A 14,025-nucleotide genomic window follows, 5' to 3' on the forward strand; every position below is an offset into this window, starting at 1 on the left:
CCCTGCAGAACCTCACAACATCCTTGTAGTTCTCCTGAGTCACCTGCCCCTTCTTCCAAAGGTGGTAAACTCTCCTTTTTTTCTTGAGTTCCAGCCAAAGCTCCCTATTCAGCCAAGCCGGTCTTCTGCCCCGCCTGCTCGACTTACGACACATGGGGATGGCCTGCTCCTGTGCCTTTGAGACTTCCTTCTTTAATAACATCCAGCCTTCCTGGATTCCTTTGCCCTTCAGGACTGCCTCCCAAGGGACTCTTTTAACAATCCAAAGTCTGCCCTTCTGAAGTTCAGGGTGGTGGTTTTGCTGACCCTCTTCCTTACTTCTCCAAGAATCGAAAACTCTATCATGTCATGGTCACTGAGCCCAAGACAGCCTCCAACCACCACGTCACCCACCAGGCTTTCTCTGTTTGTAAACAGCAGGTCCAGCAAGGCACCTCCCCTGGTTGGCTCGCTTACCAGCTGCGTCAGGAAGTTATCTCCCACACACTCCAGGAATCTCCAAGACTGCTTTCTCTCTGCTGTGATGTATTTCCAGCAGATATCTGGTAAGTTGAAGTCTCCCATGAGAACAAGGGCTAGAGATTGTGAGACTTCAGCCAACTGCTTGTAGAGTACTTCATCTGTCTCCTTGTCCTGACTGTGTGGTCTATAACAGACTCCCACCAGGATGTCTCCCTTATTGGCTTTCCCCTTGATCCTTACCCATAAGCACTCAACCTTATCATTACCATCATTGAGTTCTAGACAGTCAAAACACTCTCTAACATACAAGGCTACCCCTCCACCTCTCCTTCCTTGCCTGTCCCTTCTAAAGAGCTTGTAGCCATCCATTGCAGTGCTCCAGTTGTGCGAGTCATCCCACCATGTTTCCATGATGGTGACCACATCATAGTTTCCCTGGTGCGCAATGGCTTCCCGCTCCTCCTGTTTATTGCCCATGCTGCGTGCATTGGTATAAATGCACTTCAATTGATCTACTGATGTCTTCTCCAACACAGGTATGCCACCCCCAGGATCATTCCTAGCAAGCCTGGTTTTATCCCCTTCCCCCTTTGCATCTAGTTTAAAGCCCTCTCAACGAGGCCTGCTAACTCCTGAGCCAGAATCCTTTTCCCCCTTTGCGACAGATGAACCCCATCTGGCTCCAGCAGGCCCGGTGCCATGTAAACTGCCCTGTGACTGAAAAAAAACAAAATTCCACCGCTGGCAGACCTCTGAAAAATGATGGGATTCCATCGTCCTAGCAGTTCCTGGTTATTTAGAAGAATGGAGAAGGAAAGTGGCACAACTTCCCAGATGTGCATCATGATGGAGATGTTCTGCTCGGTTCTGTAGGGTTAGCTACATTATACATTGACATGATAAAGACTGTCAGGATCTGGGTCTTCATTGCTTTCACACTATTCTCAGAAAGCCAAAGCTCTATAAATCAAATAAGACAGAACTTTATTGCATGGAGACAAGATGAAGACATAGCCAATTTATCTGATTAGAAATATAACATTCATGTTATACACACACTACTGGCAGTATATATTGACCATTGCTTTCCATGTCCTAATATGTAAGACTTCCCATTTGGGATGTTTAACCAAAATAAATGTTCACCCTTAAAATAATGTTAAGTTACAGCTTTCCATGTTATTTTCCAATATGTACTACCACCTCAGCCTAGAGGCACTGTTTTTCCTTCAGCAGAAGATTTCAAGTTGTTTGACTCTACCCTGTTTATTTTACACAAATGCTATTCCTTTCTTACAGATGGATATGATCTGTTGAAGACCTGGAACATTTTATCCCATAGCAAAACTCATTCAAAAGTACCATCTGTTCTTCCTGCAGGGGCACAGTAATGCCAGAAACTGTTTAACATTCCATAAATTAAGACCATAAAATGGATAGCTCATTGTTAAAGGGAAGCAAGGAATTGTTTGGAACCTGATGACAGACATTTTGCTGGGATTTGGCCTTAAAAATAGTAGCCAATGTATTATTTTTGGTTTGCTGCTTTTAAAACTTCACATACAACATTAAACAGCAAGGGCGTGTCACAATCTAGACGATCTTAATGCCTGGCTTTATCCCCACTTCCATCAGTGTCAGCAGGGTGCTTTCTAATAACTTCAGGGGGAGGCTTGGACTGGGCCAATGGGTTAGAACAGATTCACTCACAAAAACAAATTCTGTTCTCATTTACCCTGGTATGTGTCTGTTGTATCTGCATGATATACTTCCTAAGAGAACAATCTTCAAGTATAAAAGCCATTAAAATATGTCTTACTTTATAGATGCTACACTAATATATTACATTCACACACACATACAAACACAGCTTCCCCCTTACCCCCTTCACTTATTGGTAAGAAACCCTAGCCAGAAATGAACAGCTATTTGGTATTCCTTTCTACATCCAAATGCTAAGACATGCAGATGTTTAATCAATAAAAAGGCTGGACATAAAATCCTGCTATGGGTATGTATAATTTGAGTCAATGTTCAAACAGCCTTCATTTGCCATTCATACAGAGAAACCACAGATTTTTTAAAAAAAAAGTCTACAACAAAAAATAAAACACGCACAAAAGAAATCAATAGTGCTTAATTGGAAAAAAATGGCACTATAAAAACCTCCACCCAAGAGTGAGGCTCAAGTGGCACTCTGCCCGGTTCTCTGGGCTTCCTGGGGACAAGCAGTCCTCCCTAACATGCAACTCTTGTCACACACGCTGGGAGCTGCATGTGAGCTATGCTCCAGCAGCTCAATGCAAAAGTTTCACTTCTTAAATCAGAAAATTACTACATACTGGTGTGTTTCAAAACCTGTTTGTGAAACAGATAAGTAGATGACACTTCCATGTTCTAAGTGATAAGAATTATCAACTAAAAATTGAGCCATTTAAGCTCATAAAGTCATTACCGAAGACTATGTAAGTGTACACAATTATTATAATCTCTTTGTGAAGTCTCACATTGCTATAATAATATTTGCAGAAGCAAAGCAGTTTTAGCCCAACCATTACTATTCCCAGAGACAATGCATATGTTTTTCCATCACATCAGATCCTGTATGGTGGGGGAGGGGCAGGAGTGGCGGGAGAGGAAAATGCAACTTGAGAAGTAGTAAGTGTGTCAAAATCTAAATTACTTGGAGATATTTTGCAGCACAATCATCCTTTATGCTTGTGCAGCTCGGCTCATATGGCTCACATTCAGGCTGTCACACTGAATCATTGCTATTTCTTGACTTACTTTAACAAAAACAAACCTAACTTTTGCTTCAGTATGTGAGGTAAAACACTCTCTGAATTCCCAGTCAAAAGGCCAGAAGAGGCATTAGAAATAATTATTTTTGTAAGAAGCTCAGTTCTGAGGAGAAGGTAAAAAAAAAAGTCTGTGAAGATCTGACTAATAGCACACAGACGTGTTGCTTATTGAGTATTTTGAAAAAAAAAAAAAATCCACGCTGCAAAAAGCTTTGTCCACGAGCAGAGTAGGCACAGCTTTAGCAGTCTAAACTAACAAAGCAAATCCGCCCCATCTACTAAGTCTTTAAACTGTATAAAACAGAAGATATTTAACAAGAGCTTTAGAGTCTGATGAACAGTTAGAAAGTAAATCTGGGAAACAAAGTACAAAATCAAAGAGAAACACAGCCAGAAACAGTCTTTGCAACTAGCAGAACACAAGGCACAAAGCAAAGCCAGCACTCAAAGAAAGTTATTTTATGCTTCTCCCAATAAATTTGCAACAAACATCCAGTTAGGAAGGATTTCTGCTGACCTGTGGATGTGCAGCAATGTAGATGCAGTGAGTTTTCCTATCACCTTTTGTTCCCAGCCATGTCAGCTGTGCTCTGCTCCAAGTGCTGCTCACACTCCCAAATCCCCTTTTCCAGCTCTATCTTAGGAACTGCCCAGATTTTGCAGTGTAATCTGAGCAGGGAAGTACCATGTGCCTATGATATGGTTAATTCACTTTTTACCCCCGCAATGCCTAAGGAAGCTGCTTCACATTTCAAAGCTGTGCCTGCAGCTGCCTGACCCAGGTACAGCCAGGGCAGCACTGGGGCTGCCTCTTCCACCCAAATGGGGCCATTAAACTGATCGTTCCCACCTACCAAACCCTGGAATGGGGGATCCACTGGGTCGCTGAGGCCTTGTCTCCATTTCCCCAGGGTGCCCAGCACAGAGGGGACCATAGCCCCTCACACCAAAGGGGGCTAGCTCCCCTTGCTCAGGGCCACCACCACAGTCCTGGGGCCATTGCCATCCCCATGGCCAAATACCAAAGCCCTCCAGAGATAGCTCTGGTAAGGCCCAATGACGCCCCTCAAGACCCAGTGAAGCTTGGGCATCTGGTCCAGGATCTTTGGCAACAAAGGAGTTGGGCTGCAAGACTCCCATCCATTCCTCTCCAGTGCTGCCATCAGCTAAGCAAGTAACAATCTCGGTTTCTTCTGGTAACAGAAGAAAGCTTTCTACTACCAAAAAAAAAAATAAAAGCACCTCTAAACTTTATTCTATTAACTCTTCTGTTAATATTTTTCTATTGTTATTAACATATTTCTGGTTTGTATTTGCAATCATCATCATGCTTAATGATGAGATAAGAAGAAGGAAATGCCTCTTCTTCCCAAATTCTGCACAGGGAAGAGTTAAACCAGTTGTGAAGCTGCCAAACATGCATGCAGCAGAGAAGGCACAGTGGAGATGGGGTAGAGGAATCTTCAAGCCCTGTCACTCCTGCTCATCCAGCCCCAACCACACCACCAAGTCCTATTTGTCATATGACAAAACTCAGGGGGTTAACAACTAGCACCAATCTGGTGTAGGCTTTTCCTGAATGTTTAGGCCTTGAAAAGGGTAAAGTGCAAACCCGCAACTGTTGTGCTATTCCCCAGCTTTCTTGAAAGCAAATTCCATGTAATCGCAATGTGAACATTGTCAATGTCTCAAACACTGCTAAATCAAATTACACAGAGGGGCTGAAGGAGCCCCAGTAGGCAAAGAAATAGGAAGTTTGTACTACTGTCTCTACCAACCCTAGGCAGATGGGGGGAGCAGCTATAGCTGCTTTTAAACAGCGAGAAACGGCCCCTAAAAGAGATTAAAGGTGAGCAGCAGTCAGGGATCTTGGAAAAGGAAGGATCTAAGACACAAAGATGACAGAAAATAGAAAAGCTTTGGGGGAACTTTAACACTTGGCCATAAGAAGGCAAAGCAGTTTCATGTAAGAAACCTGCTTTTTAAATTGTTGGCCTTGTAACACCTGCAAATACCTTGTGTGGGAGTGCATAATGCATCTGTGGAGTTGTCTTTCTTCAAACTCTAGACCTTTGGATAAACCAGTTTATTCTAAAGCAAAAGTGCTAGTTGTATCTCCCCTGTTGCACAATTAATTAAACCAGTTAAATTTGAAACCAGGACGTGGGTAATGTAAAACTTGAAATAACATACTGTGTAGGAATATTGCAGAAAACAAAAAGATATATTCTTCAATGATGAATTCAAGATCTCAGCTCAGAAGTTTGATCTTGATCAGTTATAATGATGATCGCTTACAAAACAGTAACAAAATGAAGTGATCTCAAAGGTTAAGAATTACGGCCAACAGACATCTCTTTTGCTGGCTGTCTGCGTTCATGTCCACAATTTGTACCTCTGCCAGGCACAGGCATCGTCTCCGCCGCACCCTAGGCAGTTCCCCATGGTCCTCACCCCTTTAATACGGGACTTTACACTCCTCTATCCCTGATTTGTGCCAGTGACCCCTCTCATTTCTGTACACCTCAAACCCTCCAGTTCAGGGTCAGGCAGTGAGGGTTGCACAGCTAGGGCAGGTCACAGCTAACTGCAGAAAGCCAGCTCTTTACTGCTTAAATTCATTAGCCTGTAGAACAGGCTATAATTTGCTGAAATGATGATTAATCAAATCTTATTTTTCTCTAAGGCAGTTAATGAACAGCCAATTAAGTGTCTCAGTAATTCTGAAATAACAAAGGAATGCTCTCCAAGTGGCAACTAGCAACTACTTAACAGTGCAAGCTAGCATCACAGTAAAAGCCAGCCTGGCTGAAAGGGCAGAAGATACGTGACTAGGAGGCTTTTTCACCCACATCATCCCAAAGCCACCAATTTTTTTTATGCCTCAGACAGTCCCTTAGAGATTAGAGACCCTGTACTGGCCACTGTGCAGGCACTCAGCGTGCCATGCATGGGTGCACCACCACCTCCCCCCTCACTGCTTGCTCCCACGGCTCTGCTCTTTTTTGTTGCACCCCGGGCTGCAGACACCCCCTTTCACAGCTGCAGCTCTGCAGAGAGGAGCAACCACAGCCTCCAGCCCATCTCCTGTGCCCATTACTGCTCCTCAGGCCTGTAAACAGTGAGGAGGGCCAGGGAGCACACAGAGTGCCACACAGCCAGGGGACAGGTAACTCTGGCCGGGATGCCTGGGAGAGAAGGCAGCACACCACTATGGCAGCCCTGCATCCAGCTGGAAAAGCCTGGGCATCCACAGCCAGCAAGTTCAATAGGGCAGCAACTGTCTGTCTTGCAGTTCAGTTCATATCTTTTCCAGACTCCAAACAAATCCACGAAAGCTTAATTTTGATCATATAAATCAGGGTAAGATTAGGATATATAAATATAACTTAGTATAGTACCCAAAAAGCAAGGAATAACATTTTTAAAAGAATCCATAATTTATTTATTTTTTAAAAAGTATTTCTTCACTGGGAATTGTACTGGAGCAAAGAATGCAAAACTTAGAAGCTTCCAAGAGGGGGTCATGTGAAATTACTCTATTCTGAGATTTTTCCAAATCACTAACATTTTGATTCTGAATGCATTTGTAAGAATCTGCCAACAAACGAATTTTCACCATCAAAAGAGGCTTTTTTTTGCAGTTTGTAACTGTAATTTTTTTTTCAGGTTTAAGAAAAAAAAGATTTTGTAGAGAATTTATGCCATTTCTGTAGAAACTTTTGCATCCCACAGTGACACTGCAGATTTTTTCAAATAAAAAACAAATCCCCCAGAAAAGAACAGAGAACATCCTTTGTTTCAGACAAAGAATTTCAGGAGAAACCACAAAATGTTCAAGCAAAACATTAAACATTTGATTTTTTTCCACCCATTTTGCCAGCAGTCTGAGTTTTCCCATAGTTCTAATATCAGTGTCAGTAAGGAGGGGAGGGGAGGCAAGGGGAGGGGAGGGGAGGGAAGGTAGGTCAGATGGACTACACTCATGCTGCAACTTAAAATCTGTGCTAATTGAAAGAAGACAAAAATAGGATGTGATTTGCAGAAAATATTTTTCTTCTTTAACTTAGCTATTTGTTTAATGAGGAAATGAGACCTACTTAAATTTACCCATCAGGGAAAAAAACGCCATTAAAAAACAACTAGAAGTTGTTATTATTATGCAAAACCTGGGCTCTGCTCCTGTCCAAGTGCTTCCCTACTAACACCTAACTCTGCACCCCATCCTAGTAACTAAAATTAACGTTGTGTGCTTTCCACTCTCAGAGCTAGGGCCTAAACATGAGGATGTTACTGGTGGCAGATGTTACTTAGTCTCTTTAAATGAGTTTTAGAAAAGCAGGCTTAAAAAGAAATGGAAACATTTCATTTTAAACCTGGTAGAGACTATTTTATTTAAAACACACACATGCTTGCCTGACACGTTTCACTGCTTATTTTAGTGTTTTTTTCCAGTGCAAAGATACATCACAATCATGGCAGCACCTGGAACCTTAGTTGCATGTTAGAGTACCATAGCACCCAGCACTGTGCTATTTCCAGCATCAGAGACAAGCAATCACAAACTACAGAAATGTAACTAAGAATTAAATATGTGAAACTGCATGGTCTAGAGGTATACTTCATCTTCATGACAAAAATCATAAAGTGCTAATTTGTTTTTTCACTCTTTACAGGAGAGATTTTATTAAAGGTAAGTATATACCAGTGAGTTTCCTTTTTGATTACTAGAATCTTTGCTCATTTTATTTCAATGTAGGAACGAAAGTGATGCACTCAACCTGTTTTCCTGGACTAAAGAGACATTATTACATGTTCTTGTTCTTTTACACCTCCTAGATATTCAGACACTTGCAACACCCGAGGGTATCATGTACTATGTCAACACTTCGGGAAGAATGCAAAAATCTTAATAAAAATGAAGAGAGATTGCTTATCCTGCACTCTTGCTATTGATGTCTGCATTTTAGAAAAACCCATGATTTATTACAAACAGTTTCCACAGGACATACCCTTCTGGATATGCAAGGAGCCACACCAGGAACCAAATGGCATGTCAGAAAGCACATTGCATTTTGGTTTTGCTCTAACAGCAAACTGATATTTCAAAGTATACTGCAGTTCTGCCTTCTGAGCAGATCCATTTATGCTATTTACCAGCACGGAACTGAGGGGTAATCCCCCAAGTCAATCTGCTCTGTACAGTATCAGATTATATCCTTTTCAAGTGGCCATCCAAGTTTTATATGTTAATCATATCCAGTCTTTCAAGATCATTAGTTGGTATGATAAACTGTTTATATGACAGAGCTCCATGCATGAGGCAGATTAGTTCAGAATAGGAAAACATGACATGTTACCAAATATAAGTGTTCTGGTTATGAAAATTGAGTAAGAAATAAGCCTCAACAGACCTGGTAGAGCCACTGAGCAAGCCTCAGCAGCTCAGTAAGAAAGACGTTCTCTTTCAATAATAACTTCATTGGACTTTTAGTGAGGCCATGGTGACTATCCCTCCTGTCAGCTGCAGCTGTGCTCGTGAGACCTTCAGCTGCCTGTCCTTACACCCAGCAACAGCTCATGGCTCTTCACATGTGGCTGACCGAGCAGTCTCTAAGAGTCCTCCCTAATTCACTTCAGGAAGGAAAGAGACAAACCCAAAAACCAGCAGGATTATCTTCAATAGCCTAATTCACGTCTTGAGATAATCCACTTGATTTTGCCTGAAGCAAATTAGGAACTGCTTGTGCAAACTGTGGAGCCAGCAGATAGGTGGACTGCTACCTCCTGCCAAGAGGCACTGACAGCAATGGGAGGCAGTGACCAGGCACAGCTCATACCAGGGGAGAAAGTCTGGTAGTGGTCAGAGGGGTCAGATATCTGCACAGATGCCCACCCTTGACCCCAGCCTCAAGGGGTTTCAGAAGGTGCAAGCCAGGTCCAATAACTCTGCCCAGTAGAGTTACTAGCATCGTCTCTGCCAACTCCATTAAAAACCAGCAAGACATTCTGCAAAGCAAAACTATATTAAAAATAAAACAAAATTGGGCTTTTGTATCAAAACTAAAATGTGGCAGCCTGTTCCTTGCAAAATCCATCATGAATGATACATTTGTGGAGGACAGCTGGAACAAATCCATGATATATAATGACATGGTAAAAGCAAACAACTTTAAATCATTTGAAATACTACTGCGAATAGATGAAACTTTACAACATTCACATATTGCAATAATTAATCATATCTAAACACTTGTTTTTAATTCTTAAAAAGAAAAAATTATCATTTTCAGAAGTTATTTTTTTTTCCATTCCAGCCATATATGTAAAGTAGTATTCTCCTGTGAAAAGGTTCCAGGCTACACAAGGCTTCAGAGTTTTAAATATATTCTCTGTCTCTCTCTTATCTAAAGAGTAACAACGCCAGCAAAACAGTATTTTTCTGCCTTCCATCTTCTTCTTTTTTAGAAACCTGGCCTCCGAAGCCCAGTGCACAGTACAGAAAAGCAATATCCTAGAAGTTGTTTTTATAAAACACTTCAAATGGGATTGTCACAGGAACAGAGAAAACTAATTGCCTTTTAATTTAAATGAGAATTCAAACCTCACAGGCATCTTCTCAATCTCTGCCCATGCATGCGTATCTGATATCATCCTAAATGGTTCACAAATACTCAGGCAAAAGAACAGGTCTGTTCCATGGGTAAAATAGCTGTTCAAACTGAACCACACGGACACCCTTAAGGAGTTCAGCTGGTCCCACTCCTGGTGGCTGCCGCAGAGCACCAGTGACCTGTGAAATTTCCCAGAAAGAACCATTAATGGGACCTGAGCTAAGAACTGGGGAATAGGTGCCAAGCTGAAATGATTTAGGACAGCACAAATGTGAGTGTAAGGGGCACATCTTAAGCTGAATCTGTCTGACAAACGTGGTTAAATTGATACTGGACAAACGGCTCAGCTCTCATTTAAGTAAAGCCTGGGGGACACACAGATGGTCTCTCCTGGATGTGGCTATAGCAGGAGTTGGCTGAGGACCAGCAGCTGGCTGGTAGTCCCCCACCACACATCTGGCAGGACGGACAGAGAGAACATTCACTGTGCTAGTGCACACTCAGCTAATTTAAGTCAAAAACAAAGGTGGTTTGAGCTAACCCAGCTAAGTTTGCAGTGAGGTGGATTAAGAACACCCATAAGACCCCTTCTGCCAGCTCTGTTGGGGATATAATCTTTGCTGGTTATATTTTCTACTTCTAAAAAGTCATTTATCCATGCCCCAGGAACTGCTTTCTCTCTTTCCCCCCATCACAAGTCTAGACAAAACCACATTAAGATCCTTCTTTAACTATACATGTACAGGTATAAGGGGTTAGCAGTTCTAAAAAGTTTTGTGACTACAGGAAAAATGAGCTCTTTGTCTCCAAGGTGTGTTCACTGAATAGAGTCAAGAGTAAAATCCAGAATTGAACTAAAAGAAGCCTCATGCTAGGAATAAAAAATAACAATAATTTTAAAAAATTTCCTACCAAAGTAGTCAGGAAAGAGTCTGTGAGGTGAGAAGGGTCACTTTTTAAACTTTTACTTTGCAAAAAGGAATATGTGATGTACTTTGTGACTTTTTCCCTCTGGGCTCCCCTGAGCCCAGACCACCTCCAGACTGCAGAAGCAGAGTGGCTATCCATCGCGCCTGGGGCTGGACATGCAGCTGTACCATGGTGGGACCACAGGCACAGAAGCACTTCTCATGCTCCCTTCTCCACCCACCTCTCTACAATACCGGATTCCTGGCACCAGTTTGGACAGCTCAGCAGTCATTGCCTGCCTTCATTCATAAAAATGAGGCCACACTGATGAAAGCCACAGGCTCTGGTGAACCCAGCAATAAATGCCAGTGACATCTCCCAGTCAAACATTTACTTCCACAGTCACCCTTACACGGGAAGCCTGGAGGTCACATCTGGACAATTAAGTCAGGGAGAGTTGCATGCGTGGGTCAGAGATAAACTTCTCCCTGATTTTGGATTTGATCCACAGAGTTCATTAGCAAGCAAGTCAGACAAGGAATATATGTCTCTCTTAAAGCAGATCAGGAGATGTAATTAACACAGTTTAATTTTCATGAATAATATATTAACACACAAGAATGTGTGTACAAGAATGTAACACACACGAATGAAAACGTAACTCAAAGGGTTTGGTCTTGCTCTATCCATGGTTCAGCAGAAGAAGTGGATTCAGGCCACAAGCAAGCTGCAGTTTCTTCATATCTAAGCAGGATATGTGTTTGTTTCAATGGTTTGATTTCTTACAAAAACACCACAATAACATAAGTGGGAGAAAACAAACCATGCTTTGGAAAGCCCCTTTCAGAAGTCTCTTTATTTTAGCTCCTGGTGTACATGAACATGGAATCAGAAGAAGGACCTCTTGGGATATTGAATCCAGGCCCCTGTTATTAAAGGTGACATGTCACTTCCAGCAAAAAGAAAGATTAATATTATGTCAATGAGCTGGAAGGAAATCCAAATTTCTAATGCAAGAGAATGAGGGGAAAAGCTAAACAAAAGTGAATGCATGAAACCATATCACTATATCAGAGCCTTATTCATGGGCTGTTGGCACATCTAAGATAAGAGGCAGAATAATCAAGAGTCAAGGTTCTTTCTGTTACTAGGGATCTGTATACAACTTAGAAAAGAAACACCTCAGCACAGTTCAACCCTGGAACAGAAGAGGAAAGGGAGCTCCCAGCAGGCACAGCCTGGAACAGTGTGAGGCCACCTGAGATCATGGTTGCCCCAAGGTCAAAGTCTCATCGAAGAGGCAAGCAGCCCCTGGCAGTGGTGGACCAGTTAGCAGCAGTCTGGTTTCTTCAGAGTATGATGCTGAAAAGCCAGAAGGCAGCTGTAGGAAAGCATGTGCCTGCTGTAAACCTTTCAGAAACCACAAAAATCTCTGGGTAATTTAAGGGACACTTCTGGTTTTGCCGGAAGCAGTTAAATCCCACCTCTTATCCACAAACTAGGGGAAGAAACTCCCAGGCATGGAAGAATTCTCAAAGAACAGTTTGAAAGAGAAGACCAACACTTTAAGCATTTGTCATCTCACAGAGTAAAGGAAAGAAAGCAACTGTGAAAGGCACGGTTGGCAGTCGGCTTGGTCTGGTTTACATGGGATGCAAAATCTAAGGCCACAAGGATGACAAGGAAGAACAGCCAAGGTTCCCTCTATACCTAACAGTATCCATGCAGACTTTGAGAACTGAGAGCAGATACCAGATGGTACAGCAATGAGAGTCATAGGAGCCCTTAGAGGTTCCAACACACACAAAAAAAAGGCACTAAAAGCGTAGTTTTTTTAACATGGAGTGAAAGCAGGTCACAGCCTGGAGATGGGATATAACTACATTCTGCTCCTGTAAATCTGGAGGAATGGATATCCATGGGGCTGGAATGGTTTTGGCAGCACAGAACTGCCCCAGCACTGTCCCTCCTGTTGTTTAGGAACTGTCCAGCAAAACAAAATATTTCCAAAAAGTGTAATAACAGGGCTGAATACCAACCAGAGAGACAGCGGTTGAGAAGATGCCATCTCCTCACTGTGCTGCTGCTCTATAGCAATCTACTGCCAGAGCCAAAAGCCAGGCTGGGATGTCTGGTGGGCTTCATCTTGTGCATATATGGGAGTAAAGCTACACGCATGAGCACTCCAGTGCAGACCCCTGTGTGCTCATGGGCATTTTCCAGTGGGTCGAAGGATCTTCAGCTACACTTACCCAACCAGCCCTCAGGTATGTGGGTTGTCATTACTCTCCCATGCTGCATGCCTGAGAAGGTGTTGACGGCAGTGGAATGTCACCTTTAATGCCACCAAGCACCGTAGGACTCGCTGCCCACCATCACTCCTGAAAGGCTACCTACCACTCAGTGCACAAAACTGAATTAAGATGGCTTCTTCCATCTTCAAGTAGATCAGATAAATTTAGACGTCTATAATGCCACATGACCACCTAATGCAACTGAAAAGGTGTTAAAGTGGATGGATGGATGGCTGGATGGCTGGCTGGCTGGCTGGCTGGCTGGATGGATGGATGGATGGATGGATGGATGGATGGATGGATGGATGGATGGATGGATGGATGGATGGATGGATGGATGGATGGATGGATGGATGGATGGATGGATGGATGGATGGATGGATGGATGGATGGATGGATGGATGGATGGATGGATGGATGGATGGATGGATGGATGGATGGATGGATGGAAAAGAGTGGGGGATCTCTCCAATCACAGAAACTGATTTGAATTAAAAGAAGATATTTTCTACTATTTAAATATACTGCAAGACTAGTGTTTACCTATTATTTATCCCAGTATAGTTTGCAAAGCAGCTTACTGCAGTTTGCCCAGATCAGCAGTCCCACAGAAGCAGAATCATTGAGGTGTTACCAGGACTGAAGGTCTCAGCTGCTTCGCCATTGGTTTCTTGTCTTTACTGGAGAAGGTAAAGCTCCAGCCACCACACTGAATTCAACAAACTCTGCTCAGAGCCTTTGCCATGAGAAAGAACACATGGATACAATTAAAATAATACGGTTATTGAAGGATAAGGCAGCACTGGAATGGTTTGTCAACACAGTAATGCCAATTAAGGGTGTGATTTTTTGAATGATAACTTTATGCCAACACCAGCCCTATTAATACCAGTGTAAATGTCTTCAAAGTGTTTTTGAAGGTCCTGCTGACTCCACTTGAGAAAA

The 14,025-nt window shown here is 42.6% G+C and overlaps 1 protein-coding gene across 4 annotated transcripts in view; it reads right to left on the reverse strand.

Moving 5' to 3' along the window:
- Positions 1-14,025, reverse strand: part of FBLN2 (fibulin 2) — a 118,144-nt gene that overhangs the window by 102,442 nt on the left and 1,677 nt on the right. Inside the window, exon 1 of one of the 4 annotated variants that reach the window (XM_064454298.1) lies at positions 3,781-3,892. The exons of the other annotated variants lie outside the window; for them this stretch is intronic. The gene's annotated coding sequence lies outside the window, so the exon portion shown is untranslated. Of the gene's footprint in view, positions 1-3,780; positions 3,893-14,025 lie in introns of those variants that run through there. 4 annotated transcript variants of the gene reach the window in all.

The sequence above is a fragment of the Phalacrocorax carbo genome, chromosome 6 (genome assembly GCF_963921805.1).
Source record: "Phalacrocorax carbo chromosome 6, bPhaCar2.1, whole genome shotgun sequence".
NCBI lineage: Eukaryota > Metazoa > Chordata > Aves > Suliformes > Phalacrocoracidae > Phalacrocorax > Phalacrocorax carbo.